The sequence below is a fragment of the Varroa jacobsoni genome, unplaced genomic scaffold, assembly GCF_002532875.2.
Source record: "Varroa jacobsoni isolate VJ856 unplaced genomic scaffold, vjacob_1.0 scaffold_361, whole genome shotgun sequence".
Classification (NCBI taxonomy): domain Eukaryota; kingdom Metazoa; phylum Arthropoda; class Arachnida; order Mesostigmata; family Varroidae; genus Varroa; species Varroa jacobsoni.
This window is the reverse complement of record NW_019213263.1, coordinates 55,128-72,664: the sequence shown is the minus strand read 5'-3', so window position 1 is coordinate 72,664 and position 17,537 is coordinate 55,128. Positions and strand designations below refer to the sequence as shown.

General features: G+C 40.9%; 1 protein-coding gene across 4 annotated transcripts in view; it reads left to right on the top strand.

Annotated features, from left to right (window-relative positions):
* The window catches only part of Nrg (Neuroglian), an 82,729-nt gene that overhangs the window by 10,174 nt on the left and 55,018 nt on the right, over nucleotides 1-17,537 (top strand). For 2 of the 4 annotated variants that reach the window (XM_086967998.1, XM_022831958.2), the window contains exon 2: nucleotides 1,751-1,844. The gene's annotated coding sequence lies outside the window, so the exon portion shown is untranslated. Of the gene's footprint in view, nucleotides 1-8; nucleotides 98-1,750; nucleotides 1,845-15,226; nucleotides 17,099-17,537 lie in introns of those variants that run through there. The other 2 variants (XM_086967999.1, XM_086968000.1) reach the window with 2 other exon arrangements.

The window sequence follows — 17,537 nt, the reverse complement described above, 5'->3', positions numbered from 1 at the left end:
ATATATAGGTTTCGACCGTTCGGATAGACTGAGGGAAAGCAAAAGTGCTGCATCATTTGCTCGGCGGACTCCTTACATCGACTCCGGCTAGCAACCAGTGCGTTTCATATACGACATGCAAACTATATAAAAAGGCGCCGTCAATAGGAAATTAAGAGCAGTCATTTTTTAGCAAAGGAACTAGTAGTAATCAAGCCGGAAGTATACATTATTAGGAAACTTAGGAAGTTTTTCAAGTCTGTTTAGTGACACAATACATTTCAATGGCTTTTAAACCGTACAAAGTGGGACAGCCATACATTTTAGTACATATGAGATCTAATCCCCTTTATTTTCGCGTATTGAAGCCAGAGCTTTGGGAGCTTCTCAGCAGCTGCGTGTTTCTGATTACCGAAACTAGTCCTGTTACTGATGGCTTTGTCTAAAAAAACTATCGCTACCGTACGCTAGGCCACCTACGTTACCATCGTCAAGATCCAACAATCAAACATATACGGACTTAAATTCAAAAACTGAGAGCTAGAGCAATTGCTTAGTTGTGTTTTCATCGATCTAAGCTATAGTTGGATGTTGAGTAACCACACTCTAATGAGACGTTTTTAGGGATTCGCGTAGATCGCTCCGGATTTTCCGGATAACACTACGTAAATAGCAAGTGCGATCGATATCTATTTCGAATATAGGCATACGTTTACGTCTGAATTCACCAAACGTTCGACACTACCATTGAAATAATTTCCTTTTTCGTCTGACGTCGTTTTCTCTCTACTGGTGGCTTCGCCTGGTTCTCTGAGTGGGTGCCACAAACGGACGCAAGTCTCGGCTATGATAAAAATGTGCTCTAAAGGTTTTTTACTGGGCATTGTTGGACAGCTTGTTCCTGCATCTTCACTATTTCCAAAATATATTCAGAATTGTCGAGCCACATAACAGCTCCAGACAAAGTAATACACTTGCCACCTTGTGACGGTGGGAATCTAATGTGGGCCATTTGTGCACTTTTTTTTCATCTCTGTCAAGTAAAAATGTTTTCCTTTTCTCATCTTCCTCCGCCATCGTTGCTATCGTTACTATTGTAGTCATATAACAGTTTGACTTTGTAGTTTTTTTTTTTTCGCGTGTCCACTAAAAACACTGAAATAACGTTGAATCCTGTCTTCACAAGATATATTGAGAGAGCTAGTTTGATACTACGGTCAATCTAGCTTCGGCGGTAGAAACTCTTCTAGATACAAATGAGATGCAACAAAATATTTGAGGAGGAAATAATTCACGAACATAAGTTGGCATTTTTTTTTTTTTTAGAGAGACTGATAGTCAGCTAGCCGTTAGTTCAATTTTGCTTACTTTCATGGGAAAATGTATTCGAGACAATGAATGATCCTTCACAACCACAATAAAGTTAGCTAGCGCTGCTGTAATGCTCGAAATGATTCTCGTGTCCTATCTAATTAGGGGGTCCTAATTATTTTTGAGTGATTTGCAAAATGAGAGCATTAAGAGAGAGGCCTTCATAAACCGGACCGCCAGTAGCCTTCTGTCCACTTTTGGTAAATCATTGTAATTTCATTAAAGGAATGGAGCAGCGAAGACTTGCTTTTTGTTGTTGTGTTGGGTTGGTGTACAGTAAATTGATCCAAAGTAATTTTTATCAGAAAACTGAATTGATACGTTGGGTAATAAGTCTCCACGGGCCAAAAAGTCTCATTTTATACAATAATGGCAACTATAATTTTTTTTTTCTTTTTAGTTTCAGGTGAAAACACAACTGCAAAGTCGACTGATCTGGACGATGTCTTGTTGAGAACATTACTGAGTTTGTAGCATAATACAACTACTAACTGGTAAGTGAGTTTAGGGAAAAGTGTTTATTTCTTCCAAAATAATAGAATAATTCGCAGTTTTTTATATAGATAAAGTGTGCTTGGTACGTCTTTTGGTTGGTCTGCTTGATTTAAGATGAGATCTTCTCAACGTTATTCTGTTCAAATCTTCAATTCATTCACGCATGTTTGTAAGCTTACGACGCTGCAACTGGCAAAATAGACGAAAAAGATCAAGATTCTAATATAGCATAGGCATAAAACTATAAATTATTTACTAAAATGCTGTTCATAAAAAAAAAAAAAGCTGTAGGATGGCTTAAGAGAAACTTGACTAGGGAAGGCAGAAACATGGTGATTTTTTGCATTTCGGAAGGGTCAATTTAAGTTGGCTTTAATCATACCCATGATATATACACTAAGAAGAAGCGAATCTAGGCTTACAGCGGAGACAGACATTGATGGTTGAGCAATCGCAATATACTTACAAGGCAAGAGATAAATTTATACATAATTTAAGTTGCGCCCGTTTCGATTTTAAAATGTATATTTTTCCTGAACGGTAAGGTTACATTCAAATCTACCTACTTTTGTCTCTGCTTATTTACAGGCCGCTTAATGTTTTCTGCATAAAAGCCTTGGTGGCATTAAGAGTATTTTGATGTGTGGTTGATCCTATCATAGGCCAAAAATATACCTTCTAGTCCATATGTTGCCTATCGGAGACATTGAAAAGCGAGAAGATTTTTATAGCTTACGAAACTCGCTACGAAGTGCCCACTATTGCCTCTTAGGTTTGTTGTGGTTTCAGCCACTAGAGCACATGTCATGGCCACGATCGTCATCTCTAATGCTGCCGTCCCTGGGGTTTTCCTTAACTCATGCACTCATTCAGTTGGTAGAATACCTTGGACGGCCAATACAGAGCTGATCCTTATAGCACGATGAAGAGGTTGTTGAAGCGAATCGTATACCGTGGTTGCTCACATCTTTTCATCGCAGCTTGCAACATATATATGTTGTGCTTTGAATCAACCGCGTGATATAACAGCTTGGGCACTCGCGCGGTTATTGTTCAGTTGGCTAAGTAAGATGAAGGTGGGTGGTGAAGAATTGACAAAGAAGAAACACTACAGAATGCCCCGGCTAAGTGGGCAGTCAAAGGGATTTTTTGAAGTTCGCCTAGCATTGAGTTTCTTTCTTTTTGATTCTCCCTATAACACCCTCTCCTACCGAACCTCCGTTTTGTAACTCAGTCATGCTTCTTAGACAATCTTGCTTGGCAAGCTAATTTCCACTTGCAATCAATGCACGTTATGGATGATTATTTACGAACAACCGGCCATGATGTAAACACGCAAAACAAATGTCTGACTTGCAAGTATTAACAGTATAGCAGAATACATATAAACGGAGAGAGAATTAGAATAGTGAAACTTGTTAAGTGGGTTTGACCCACAAAATTATGACGAGAGCTCGTGATCAGTTCCACTAGAAGTGTAAGTTTGGCGGTCGAGATGATTTGTTATAATTAAAGTTCGTGTTGCTGAAGTAGGACGCACACTTTTAAGAACGAGCCTTCTCGAAGTACACGTGAAGGGAACAAAGAAACAAAACGATGCAGAGACAACTACTGGCATAAAAATAGATGCGAAATCAATGAACTTAATTACTATGAGGTCTTCCATGGAACATTTTGCTTGAAAACAAGAAGTCAAACATCTAAGATTATTATCATTACCCCTGTTATTAATACTACTACTACTACTACGTATTCTGAGATATACGATGTTCTGAATCTGAGGCGGGCCTTTTTTTTGGTGGGTACGGTCGCCAACGTTATCTGTGCTAAATTTTTTCTCGTTAACGTTTTACACCTTTTCTAATTGAGATCAATCAAACATGTCGTATACTATGGATTCTACATAAACGTAGTTGATTTCTTACATCTACACGATTGTTCGCAAAATGCAAGAATTAGATAAATTGCATTAGATAGCAAAAGTTCAAATCCCAATTTCCCAGAAGGTGAGTTAACAAGGATATCTTAAAAAGCTTTTCACGCCAAAGGAACTTCAAGGTTGCGCTTGTTCGTATCTTCTAATCATTTCATACGCTGATCTCGTTATTTCCAGCATCCATTGTTAAACAATGACACGAATGTCAATGTAGCTTACCCTGTATGCGAAGCTTTTGTTATCATTTAAAGGGTGTTTGTAGTGCGCAGCGGTGAAGGTTTCAGATTAGACCCCAATCAAACGCTGTTCTGAGAGTCTGAGTGTCACCAAAAAAATGAGCCAAAAGGTCGCTTAGGCTTTTGTTACAATCTAGGCGGATTAACAGGTTCATGATGGAAAGCTAATTTAACCTGTCTCTTTTAAGCTGATATCTGTACAGCTGCAATTTATCACAGTAGACGATTTTTTACTCCAAAATATTCATCATCAGAACCTCATGGTGTTTTTACCCATAAAATAAGAATTCGAGTTTCGACTGCTATCTGTTTTGCTCGAATGAAGCGTTACGAGCGGTCTACATGAACCAAATCGTCACAACGGCGGCCATATATTTATTGGTAAAGATTTAAGGGCAAGACGCACCCAGTCTAGCATAGAATCAAACACTGAGACAGATTATATCAATCATGTTTTATTGTATGGTCAAAATTGCGACGATTGTCTTTTATAAACAAGATCGTATTGCCAATTGCTGCGCATACAGTAACTATTAACCTAAATTTTGTCGTATTTCAGGTGATAGACATTGACTAATGGGTACTAAAAGAGATCTTCTCATAAGGAGAGACCAAGATACATGTGGTACGAAAGTGGGTCTCCAAGAAACTTGTTAGTGCAGAAGCAGCTTTTCACGAGACGTCTTTTTTATGCGTCCCCTTTCGTTTGCGTCCATTCTCTTCTTCTACAATTTTGGGAAGGCAGAATTATTACTATTTTCTGTAGTGTTGGCGTAGCGTGAGTCTTAGTCATGCTGTAGACTGCATCTGGTGCCAGTGATCTGTATAAGAGCAAATGTTTCCTGTGCTAGCTTGTCTCCGTCTGCACACAACGATTTTGAGGGGTTTAGCAGGTCAGCCAGCTAGGTTACTTACTGCCTGTAAGTGGTTATTATTTCACGCACGAGTTTGCAAACTTCCAAACTCGCTGGCAACAATCAGCGGGCTGACATAACTTTACCAGATAGGAACTCACCCTGTCTCTACACCTGCCTTACTTAAATCTATGATAGTCTGGTAGCAAATAATAGCTTAGTGTGTAGTTATCTGAACAAACCAATTTCGTAAGCAGCAATAATAATAAAATACGAACTTGACAAATATATATTTTCTTAGTTTGCACCGTTTTCCAATATCTCGTTAAGAGTTAAACAAGCCAGCTGGCAAGCACGGAAGTTTCTATTAAACGATTACGTTATCATTTTCTTCATGAGAGAATTGATCAGTACTTCGGAGTCTATCATTAGACAGAGTATGCTTTATCGAAGATGTTGTTCGGCACGTGGCCGTAGAGAAATACCTCATTTCTCTACGGCCACGTTTGACGGTCCCAACGTGAAAATTCAAACGTCTAACCAATGCGATTTGAACATTTCCATCCGCTTCTTTTAATAGTTGGTTCAACAATAATAACTCCAAACAAACTGCTTTACAGGTTTCATTCACTAAAATCTCCAACATAAGGAACTGTTTTCTCTCCATATATATATATATATATCTATATAAAATGAATCCCGTGAACTAGTTATCTCGGAGAAGAAACGGATCGTTAGTATAAACATGCTGATCGATTTTTAAATGAAACATTTCCTTTTTTAAAAATGTAAGCAATCAAAGCTCTTCTCAATGAATAGATTTGCGCAATGGGTCTGCCCATTAAGTTTATCAACTTGTAAGCTAGAAAACTTTCATGCAAAATGCGTGGTCTTCGTTCCACCCTTTCATGCTTTTTTTTTCGTCAAAAATGGTGGTGAACCTGCTAGTCGCTTTTAGGCTAGCCATTCGCCAGGCTCATCCTGCATTTCTGTTTACGATAACGATTGATCTGTAGCTTGCAAATTATATATGTCACAGTTAGGAATACAAACGCTGACATTTTGCTTAGCCTACAGTAGATACAACGTATCTGCATATGCACGTATTTCACTTCATCCACATAGATAGCCTGAAATAACACTGAGGAAACCTATCAATCCAGTTTTTCACCGCTTCATGAATCAGGCATAGATAAGTAGGTAGGTAGGTAGGTAGGTGAAAGTCCCCCAGTATTCCTAAGAAAATATTCTTATTATAGAAACAATAGTCCCTACACGGGCGTTGAGGGAGCAAAGCGGTAAAATATCGTAGCAATTATTGATAGAGATTTTGCTAGGACTCACTCAGGTCGAAAATCTAATTTGACCTGCTATTTCATTTTTCAAAACAGCTATTGTTATAAGTAAGAGAGGTTGCGTCGAGGTGTTGTTAGATATTAAACCATATGATAAAAGTAATCGGCTACGGCCATTCGGTAGTCGAGAGATCGAGGCTCGCTGAAAATGGCCTGCCACATAGTGTGTATGGGAGCAAAATTAGTTAAGAAAAATACGCGGTAACGAACAAGCAGAATCGGAATACCGTTCAGGACAGACTACAAGGCCTCATATAAAAGGCACAAAAGAAATCCTCCGTATATAGGGATTGCTTGTTTATAATTAAATAGATGCATTATCCCTTCTATGAAGCGTCACACGAGGGAAACGTCGATTAGATAGTGGCCACATTTGTCTATTACGGTCAAGGCCAACTATTTCATGTGTCGGGCTAAAATCGCTTAGCGCCAATACTCTCGCTAAGGGCTTGTTGCCCACAGTGCGGTAGTGACAGTTTCAAATGTACTACTGCTGTTCGTCCTAGCGAAATGTGACTGTATTGTAAACTTAAGGCAAACAGTTTGACGCAATTTCTAAGTCCTAGATCTAAATCGGATCCGTTCCGCCACCATGACAGATAAATAGCTGCAAAGCATCTATGTAAACTATAGACATCTATAAACATCTGTTTATGCTGCTTTGGCTGAGATATACCTACTGGTCTAATGACTTAATAACACATCGAATGATCAACAGATAGGCTACTACATAGTACGTACATAGTATGTATGCGTTCTTATGGTTCTGCTTCGAGTGCACCCAAAATACAAAAACGAGCTGAAGAGGCACACCGAAGGGTCGAGGCATTTATCTTTATCATTCATCAGTTGTACTGTGATCGTTGAGGTCGCATCTAAACACTGAACTTCGGTATAGTTTTATTAATGGCAGTGCGCCTTAGCGCATCATAAACAACTACTGCAGGCAAACGAGTTAAAATAGAACCAACAGGGAATATAAAAACAATGGACAACCTCAGGATTGGTCAAAGACCTAATGAGTGCTTGGTCAGTGGGAAATCGTTGAATTGTACATGAAGCACGCTCGATACGCAGCTGAGGGGTGGCCAGCTGTCAATGCACAGCAATTGATAACTCTACGTAAACATATATATATGATGCCACCATCTTGGTAGATATGGTCTGTTCTTATGTTTATGTATGTAGATGTACAAACGCTATACGTGGCGCTCTCGACGTACGTATACGAGTAGGATTTGACGCAAAACGCGATATCTACCGTTGCCGAGGCCCTCCTTATCCAAGTTCGGTTAAACAGCTATTAACTAGTGCTTTGCTCACGGCAAATTAAAACAGATCTGAATACGGAAAATTCGTATTTCTACATTGAGAACTTTTTCGACAAAATGAGCGAGAAGCGTATGCGATACTCCAATCGCATGTTGCGTTCGTATTGATCTAAATGAACGTTTCGTAAGGGTATCCGAATGTCTATATAATGTTTACATATATTGTGTTTATATATAATATTGTTTACGTAACAACTGCGCATGAATTGATCACTTAATTCGATAATTAATTAAGACTTCTAATTAGGTAAACTGTAAGCTGTTGTTGAGACGTAGACTACGTACAACTCGTACCGGTTTTACTGTTTGTAAATAGTAAAGTTTGTCATCGACTCCTTCCTTGTACTGCTTGCGTCTTTTTCTTTGTCTGCATAAATCGAGCGCCATATTATATATTATAGAGTGAAGTTCGACTGCGAAGGAGCATTCATTTCAAGTTTAAATGAGCGATACATCAACAGTTTGCGTTTCAAGATGAGGCTTCTCAATGGGTAGTTGGATACTAACATAGCGCTCATGCTCACTGAATACAAGAAGAGTATCTTGCGAACCGCAAATATTACTAGCTTTCAAAACTGGGAGACCGGAGGGAGCCACGGAGTGGTGTTCGAGGAAGGGATACGAGATTCATTTTCCGAGCCTCCAGTATCTCTCCTCTACCAGCGCAATCTATAATTCTTCACGTCGAGTCCGCTCCCGTAAAGGATAACGGACATTCAAGTATGGGAATATATTCCGTTGTGCCATTTTCCTTCGTGAAGCTTCAAAAAAGAGCAGAGTCTACAAAATACAGTTACTGGCTCAGATACTACGACGATAACGATGCAAATGGTGGTAATCTGAGTCAGCAGCTCCCGAACTCGCACCCATTATAGTCAACCTTATTGAAATGCAGGTATAGTGTTATTTGAGTGAAAGATCATGTACTTTAGCATCTGCGTTACAACTATTCCAAATATCAGAACTGATGTACGAGTTACGAATTAATACATTATGAGTGGACAAGTATAATATAATGCTAGAATATTCGTCGTTGGAGTTTTATACCACTAACTTGGGCAACTTCTAATGTAAATTGCTACACCTCATGGTGACACAGGTTGTGTCGCGGCAATCGTTCAGGCTAATTACTAGTTTGCTCATTGTCCTATTGCCTTCTATGGCCAGTTTGGGCGCTTATAATTGAACTGTCAAAAACACAAAGCTATTTCGTATAGAAGTTCAACGTTTTTATCGCTAGAAAAACGAGCGAGGATTGTGCAGGACGACTGATCCGCTAATAATCATCAACTATAACTTGAACAGTAATGGTAATTTTCTTGTCTTAATTATTTAGTCTCCAACGATAGCTCACTGAGCAGTTTGATACGATACTTCCAAATTCTACGCGCGATGCACAGTCACTGTACTACTAATAACCTGAGTCTGTGAAATTAGCCGTTTCATATAGTACGGCAATAAGTGTTACTCAAGTTATTAGAAGCTATATGAGAAAACAGTGAGGTTGCTGGAAGTTATTGAGGAAGGCATATGTCAACACTATTACCGGTACCCACATACTTTGCGGTTATTTTAGCAAATATAATAAGGTCCCGTACTTGACTTACCCTGAGTAGTCAATGGCGCTAGAAGTGTAGATAATTTTACGCGCTGATCATAGTAATCGTTACCAATAATGCGCTGATTTGCTTGCTACAAGAATTGATTTACAGGCCTCACCCCCCTAGTTTAAATTGTTTTCGGATCTGAAACGCTGATCACTGAGCAAGACAAACGAGATTGTAAATCAATGCCACACGGTAAAGTTAGGCCTATTGACAATTGTCAAAAATAATCGCCTACAATTCAGGGCAAAACTGCAGTTGGTCATTTTCGAGCCCGGGTTTGATGCTCTGGATTTTTTCACTGTTTTAACTTGCCTTCAGTTAATTTTGATAGATATTCATGTCCAAGGATCGGCACATGTTCGCCTGCTGATCTTGGTAGGTTTCGAATTTAGGCATAGACAGAGTTTATTTCGTACTGGTAGCCAGGAGTATGATAGAACATCGTGGAGTCGGTAATTATGAGTCTTCGAACAAGCTTGATAAGTCGTGGACTGTGAATCCTATGAGACCCTCTTAAGGTTGCGTAAAGGGAATTCCTACCAACCTAATCATTGTTGCGAGCAAATGTACCATTCAAGACATCTTCTGTGTACTATTATGCGTTATTAATAGAATCAATCATATGTGCTAAAACCTGTTCCGCTTCAGTATGTTGCGAAAGAAGACATGGTAGCAATCACTGGATACCAAGAAGTCTCTCGAAAACCTGAAATGCGTAAAAACTTTAGATACACGACATTTAATGCCGCAGTTCCTTCTTCCAATAGTGAATAGTGTTTCCTCGCCTAAATAAAAGCAGAGTGAATAAACCTAACACAAATGTAATGACCGACAAACAGTACGAGGTGGTTTAAAAGATGTAAGCCTAGGAGAAGTCAGATAAAATGCTTGATAACCGCCTTTGGTCGATTTGCTGCCCACTGTACATGGTGTCGTTCGTGAACTCCAAATACATATTTTCACGACTAATATTAACGGTTTCTGCGGCATTAGAGTCGCACGCTTTAAGGGACAACATCCGCAGACCGCAGTTCAAAAGCTCCATGACGATCAACCTAACGTTTCTAACAATTTTGGTATTTTAAGCTCGATAGTTAACCCGTTAGACAGTATCTTAAACGGCTGGTTCCCAGTACGATACGAAACATGCCTACGCCAGATTCGAACCTAGATCATTATGAAGTGTTCCTAAGCTCATTAGATAAATACGTTATTCATTGCGCTATCAGGGACAGCTAGTCTCCTGGCGACAGACAACGTGCAACAAGAGCACCTCTGGGTGAGTCACGGCTACATCGGTCATGATCCGGCGAATCTTCGACCGGTAATGGGTTCCCTATTTTGGCATTGGAAAGACAGGCTTTCACAAAATGAGTCATCGAAAGAACCGTGAATAGGAACTTGGTTTGTTTTAAAGTTAGAACCTTATTTAAAAGCAACTGGACTGGCGTGCTTCAACATCTTCGTACCCGTCACATTGACAATACGTGTTCGTATCGTAGGCTTGGCATACACGGAACCCCATGTTCAGCGTACTATCGGAAAGATATCAGAAGCGTTAGTAAGGTGAAGACTAGCCGGATGATATCGCTGATACTACCTAAACAGAACCCTCGAATTGTAGCATTGTAACAAGGAACGTAGGAATGGTGTGAAACCAGTCTCTGTGTAATCCTACGCTACCTGTTACTTGAACCATTCGCTCGGTGACTCATTCGAGTAGCGGTTGTCGTCTAAAATATATTACCTCAATGTCCCCTCCCTCATCTCTGCTAAATAGCTGCGTTTCATACCACAGCAAAATGGCATTCCTCGCCCGTGGGGGATAGTGCACGGGTCGAAAAACATGGGGCCGCTATTGGCTTGAATCATCTGCAGTATGATTCTCGATGAGGCCCACTGTGTTCGCCTATCCTAAAGCATTACTTAACCGGCGATTCAGTGTTCGTAGCATTCTTCTAGGTCCTATGTGGATTCCAACGGAAACGAGAGAACCGTCTTATTTAACTTTACGCGGGTCAGGAGGGAAACCTATGAAAATGGGACAGAAAACTTCCAGTGGGGCCACCCAGGACCAGAAAGGAGGATTCGCTATCCTATGAAGTAGTTATCCGCTTCCACGTCCAAGAAATAAAGTAAATTAAGTGGATGTATAACGTTGATAGGATGGACTGAATAGAAATGAGCTGTATGCATGAAACCTGCTGCCAGGCAAGATGTCTCAGAACAGCAAAGAGGGGAAAAAGTAGACCAATCTACCATCGATCAGGACAATTGTTTTCCTGTGCGTGTCCCAGGAGATCAATGGGGATCCAGGGTGCCGATCTGCTGATCTGCGCATCTATTTGTGTTTTGCTTGTTGTCATCAATGAGAAACGAGGTAGGGGCATGTAGGGAAGGAGAACAAACTATAGCACTCGCGATAAAGCCACTGTTATACTTACACAGCCCCGGTGGCCGGGAATCCGGGAACACGGGAGTCGGTAATCAATGTTGCTGCTGCCGTTCTAAATTCGTCGCGTTGATGCTCGCTTCCTCAACCCACACAACGTCATCATTCTGTGGCCCTCGGCACGAAATTAAGTGTATCTGTTCTATATTTTCATAAATATACTCTTCGAAGAGTTCAAACTTAGATCATAACGTGTCCTTAAGATTAATTAGCAGGCAAATACGTTACCCGCTATATAAACTATCCAAGTGCAATTAATATATCCTGGATGGAGCCCACATGTACATCTCATTCGTTAAACTGGATCACGTCGGTTTCTACAATTAGCACTAAAATGCAGACGTCAGCGTGTGTAATTATGTGAACATTATGCAACATTTTACTCGAAAATATCTGACAAATTAGTAAAGATAACGGGTGAAATATATCTAAAGGTGCCAGTAATAAATTTTGTCCTATTAAATTTTAATCATGTGTGTTTCACGCCAATGTTTTCTCGTTGCGATACGCAGTTTCTAATCATATTGTCGGTACGGGAGCAAGAACACTTGATATCAAGCGTTATCTAGTCGCTTGTGCGCTTGCACGACGGTCGTATACTCGTCTGATACTCGTGAAGGTTTTCTTGAAATTTTTCGATTTTAGTGGGATACGAAGGGCACGAATAAGCGGATCCGAAGCAAAAATGACTGCTAATTTTGTCGTACCACTACATTGTTCATACGCTGTTTATATGTTTTTACATGGTTCAACTGAAGCACTGCTATGCTCGCGGACGTTTGTATGGGTTTCGTGCACCTGTGTCTCGACGATTAGAGAGCACCTGAGTCTCGACGAATGATTTAAAGAATAGTGTTAGGCTGGTACAAGTAAACAGATCAATTGATCTCAATTAATTAATAATAATCATAATTCTATGAAGTACTCCCCTTTATTTTTCCAAATTGACTTCAGTGCTCTAGCAACTTCTGAACAGCCATATACCCACCATTCTCGTCCCAATATGTAATTTCTCTATCCATGGCTTCTCAATGTAAATTGACACAACGATATGCTTGCCCACCTGTTGCCCATTTCAGAGCTTAAGTATCCCCATCACTTAACTCGGGAGCATAATCTGGTCGAGGCCCCTATTAAACATTTGCTCAATCCGGGAAAAAACTGAGGCATAGTAATGAAGTGTCATAAATAACCAGATCGAATGCTTTCGATCGCCTTGCCAATGGTCCACGAGTCTCTTGAGCAGCACAAGACAGCGGGCTATATTGTTTCACTTTCAGCATATGTTTCATATATATATAAGTAGATTATATAAGTAGGTTTTTTTGATTCTATTACAAGTACTACTATCGCCTTGTGTCCAAACCTACTCGATACTGCCACCGAATTTCATCTCTCTACAGGGTGACCTCATTCGCCTGATCCCATTTCGGCTGACGGTAGAGAGGGAACCATGCGTCGTCTACGGCGGCCGTATGCCCTGACGAATATTATTCAAAAGAAAAGTTCCATAGTTTACACGTAGAATGCAGCGCATGCATCCCCGATCGACCTGGAGTCCATTTATAGATAGTCAATTTTTTTTTACTGAGCATCCAAATTGTAGGAGTAGTTGAGTTGTAATTCTGTAGCACGATGTCAGTTTTGGCTCATACGGTTATTCCACTCCTACAGAAACTCTCTTCGATTGGGGCAATCCGTTCTTGTCTTTCGGGCCTCGACATTTAGCTTCCTTTTGTCCGTTCTCCACCACTCTAATGTCCGTTCTTAACACGTTCGCATCATTCACGTATTGTGCCTTTACTTGAAGCCTTCTTAGCTAATGTCTAAATCTTCATTGATTTTCAATGGATGCTAGCAAAGCTATGGTTTCCAAGGAGTAAAATCTAAATTACTGAGCATTGATATTTAAGGCTACAATATATTTTTCCTTCTCAATAAATTCTCCTGGAGAAGACTCAGCGGGTTTCCACTCATATGAGTGGAGCTAGAGAGCTGGAGTAATTATCAGCCAATTTTTTCCTCCTACTTACTGCCAGCTCAAAAATGACCCAATTTGAAAGTCCCGGGGCTTCAGTGTCTACATACTTCCGCGATATCTTCTAAATGGCTCGTCGTCTATTAGTGCCTTTATTGAAACCTTGAAAGAATAAAGGTTTTCCTCATGAACATTGAAATCAAACTAGTACAGCGCCCTCGACGTCCAGTTAGTCAGACTTCAATTCTCTTGAAGAACATAGATGAACCTTGTATTATTATAAATTATTATTAAATAAGCTGTGCTTGCATGTCATCAAGAGTATCACGTCGATAAATATTCTGCTTTACATAACTTTATACTCTACAAAACATGAAGGATAGTTGATTCATAAAATCCACAAAATTGCAGATAGTCAGATATAGCAAGTCTAGAAATGAGCTAACATTTGCACTTGGCTATAATATTATATATTAATGGTAATGAGTATGAATCGATGCCGTGTATCTGGACGAATGAGTCAGCCATCTGCAGCCATCGCAACATTGAGTTACGGCAGAATCTAGAGTGTCTGATCTCGTTCCGTTGCCTGCGGTCGAATCCGACAGCCGATGGTAGAAACTAATGCGAAATTACTCGTTTAGAAACTCACTATAACTAAAAAAAATAAAATTGATATTTTTGTTAAGTATTACTTCAGGCGGCTTCCTAGCAGAAACGGATTGTCCACTTCCGGCCTCGAACCGACACCGATCCATTTGTCCCTAAGCTTACCACTGCATCATTACGAGGGCTTACTACCACCGTTACTACTTTTGACATAGTCTCATGAGTGTACTACAGCACACCGCTAGAGTTGTCAGTCACTCGATGAATCGGAGAGCGTCTGTTCTCTAGACTCGTTGATTTTCATAGTCAGTCGTTGACCCATTCATTGGATCGAGCAACCTTCGGTCCGCCCTATCGTCGCAGTTATGTCGTAGATCACTTGGCAAACTCTTCGTCCTTTTGTACATAGACGTTAGACTGTAGAGATACTGTAGGATAAGCATAGCGGTAAATGGCTTCAATGCTTTTTAGCCTATTTGAGCGCCGTCCCTCTATTCCCACGAAAGTAGCGCGCTGGCACATTAAGAGATGTAAGGAAAGTTCAGGTTTGATGGAACAAGTCTAGCGAGTCCAACGATACGAAATCATATTGTATGATGGAAAGGGTGACTGATCAAAAGTAAGGCGGGCCGTTTTATAATAGCACACGTCAAATTATGCGACTGAGTTGTTAATACATGTGGAAAGTGACATTAACCTTACCAAGGTGAAAATGGAAGGAAAAGAAATGGCGTTGATAGTTACTCATATAATGAATAACTTTACCCAAACTTTGCATTCTATTTCAAACCATAATAATTGCACTCTAATAGTTGCTTATAGCACGATACGAAGCACATCATGATTAATATACGACCCATAGAGGTGACGGTAGTCAAATTTCTATACCAAGCTTTACAAGTTAATACATACCCATAAATACTTCAGACGATTGTCGATCGTTTTGCTCTAAATAGATTTCAACTTAAGTTTAGATTTGAGTCATAAGGTTGTAGAAAATCGTATCCAATAACGCGTTCCTCTATTTTTCATTTATTTATTTATGCATTGAATCAATTTTAAATCTCGTGATCCGTTGTGTCGTATGGATTAGATTAGTCCCGCGAATTCAGGGGCGTGTCCGGTACGTCGGGTGGGGTTGCGTCGGAGAAAGTCGTCGCTTTGCGAGAAAGGGCATGGATCTCGGAGAAAGGGCGACCGTTTGAGAGAGGACCTAAAAGGTCTCTCATCCACTGTTGTCCCATAGCCATCACCGGCACCACCCTGGCCGTTTGGTTGTGCTCGCCGCTGACGCTGCCGCTGCTGTCATGCGGGTGCCAACGATAGGGAGAAGGCTCAAGCGGCAGTGGCGTGGAGATCGTCAAGAACGAGTTTCAGCAAGCGAGTGAGCAGACGCACAATGAGGGTTCGCTTCGAGGCTGTAGCTGTTCGTAGCTGCCCTTAGTCGTACTGTTCGTTGACTGTAGGCCATCACTAATATACATCCATTTGCAGCCTTGGATGCTCCCCGAATTCGCCATTCCCTTCTCTTAGGAAATTTCAGTTTTCCTTTCGTACTATTGTTACTACAGCTTTTTACTAGTACATCGTGGGGGCGCTAGTAGTTCTGTTGCTGCCGCTTCTACCGTTTGGTACGAAGGGAAAGGGCAGATCTCGCAGCGCTGTTGAGGCCAAGAGTTGTCGCTGGGGCTGCCCTTGATAGGGAAAGGGTCGAGAGGGGAACACGGCGAGGCCCTCTAGGCCTTCTGTCTCCTCTATGTGCCTCCGTTTGTATCTCCAGATGGGCACAGATTCCCTCTAGAGACGTATGTCACTTACACGAGCTGCCACAACTAGCCGCCCCGCAACCACTACAGTTGCTGGACGGTTGCTGCCACTGCCGTTTTTAACACAACCAATTGTAGAACTGGAGGGTGACGAGGGGTGAAACACGCCCTTTAAGGTTTTCTCTCTTCCCTTCCTATGATAGTACTAGTATATGGCGTGTAAACATGGACGTGAGCGGATAGATCCCCGTTTCTGTGTAGCCAGCCCCTGTACTAGCACCCCCAGCGTCAACTCCAGCATCATTACCGCTACCCCAGTTGCACTTGCCATCGCCGTTGTTTAGTCGTTGTTGTCACGGTCACAGTCAACAGCAACACCGTCACAAAAACCATCATCATCGACAACAGCAGCTGCCGCTTAATAATGGAATGTCAGCAGTGAATGGCAAGCCCAGTTATACTGTGTGATACTGTTCTGGATATTAGAACAGGTCCCGCTTCCGTAACAACTATTACGTCAAGTGGAACAGAAGTTAGCGCGTTTTGTGTCAGTGCGGAAAAAGTATATCGTAATACGGAGGATATGTGACAGCTATGACGTTGTGCCTTCGGAACAAGTAGTAACGTGTCACAATAACAACAACAATGAAGATGCGCATGATGATGCTGATGCTGATCGCCGGGACACCCGTCGGTGAATATGCTTTGAATGGTGTAACTACGGGCCAGTGTCGTTATTTTACTATCACGGCTGCTGTTAATGCTACCGCCGGTGGTTGTGGATATTGGTGATGGGTGTATTTATCAAAGCAAGGAGGGAAAAAAGCAGCGACAGGATAAAAAGGAAAGACGGTCGTAAGCGTGACCTGGCCACTTGCAGAAGTGCCTACATTAACCTCACCATTAAGAGAATTAGCGCCACCGTCGTCAGTGCCAACGTCGTCGAAATCGTCAGCAAAACAACCCCAATATTACTATTATTATTAGTAACAACAGCTATACGACCAACAACACCAGTGCTCTGGAAGGAGGTTTCTTTTGAACAGATTTTTGGGCTTGCCAAAAACAGTTACGTGAAGAGGTTCCACCAAAGCTCAACTCGGTGGCCCCGCTACTTTGACTTCATAAGGTATAACCGTGCTTTGAAGATTATGCTGTGACGGTATTTGGCATCTCCGTTGATTTTCAGCCGATGCGGTACATATTAATGTGGCATCAGAAATAGTTTCAACAACTGTCATGTTTATGTAAAAAATAATTGTAATGGTTATGGTGGGAAAAAAGGACTGCAAAGGCAGTAAGGCCGTAGTCAATTCGTATATCTAAAGAAGGTATTTGCATCGGTTAACTTCCTTTAGCTGTGATTGATGTCCTGATGAATTTCATGTTATGTCCGCATACTTGTTTAGAGGGCATATGTATGTATGTAACAATCATATGATAAAGGTAAATATGAAAGAATTAGTTACATTTAGTTATCTATAATTAAACCAGTTGTTTGGAGGCAAACACCCTCCACAACGTCTTGGAATTAGTTTCAATTTAATAGAGCTTGAAGATAGGAAAGG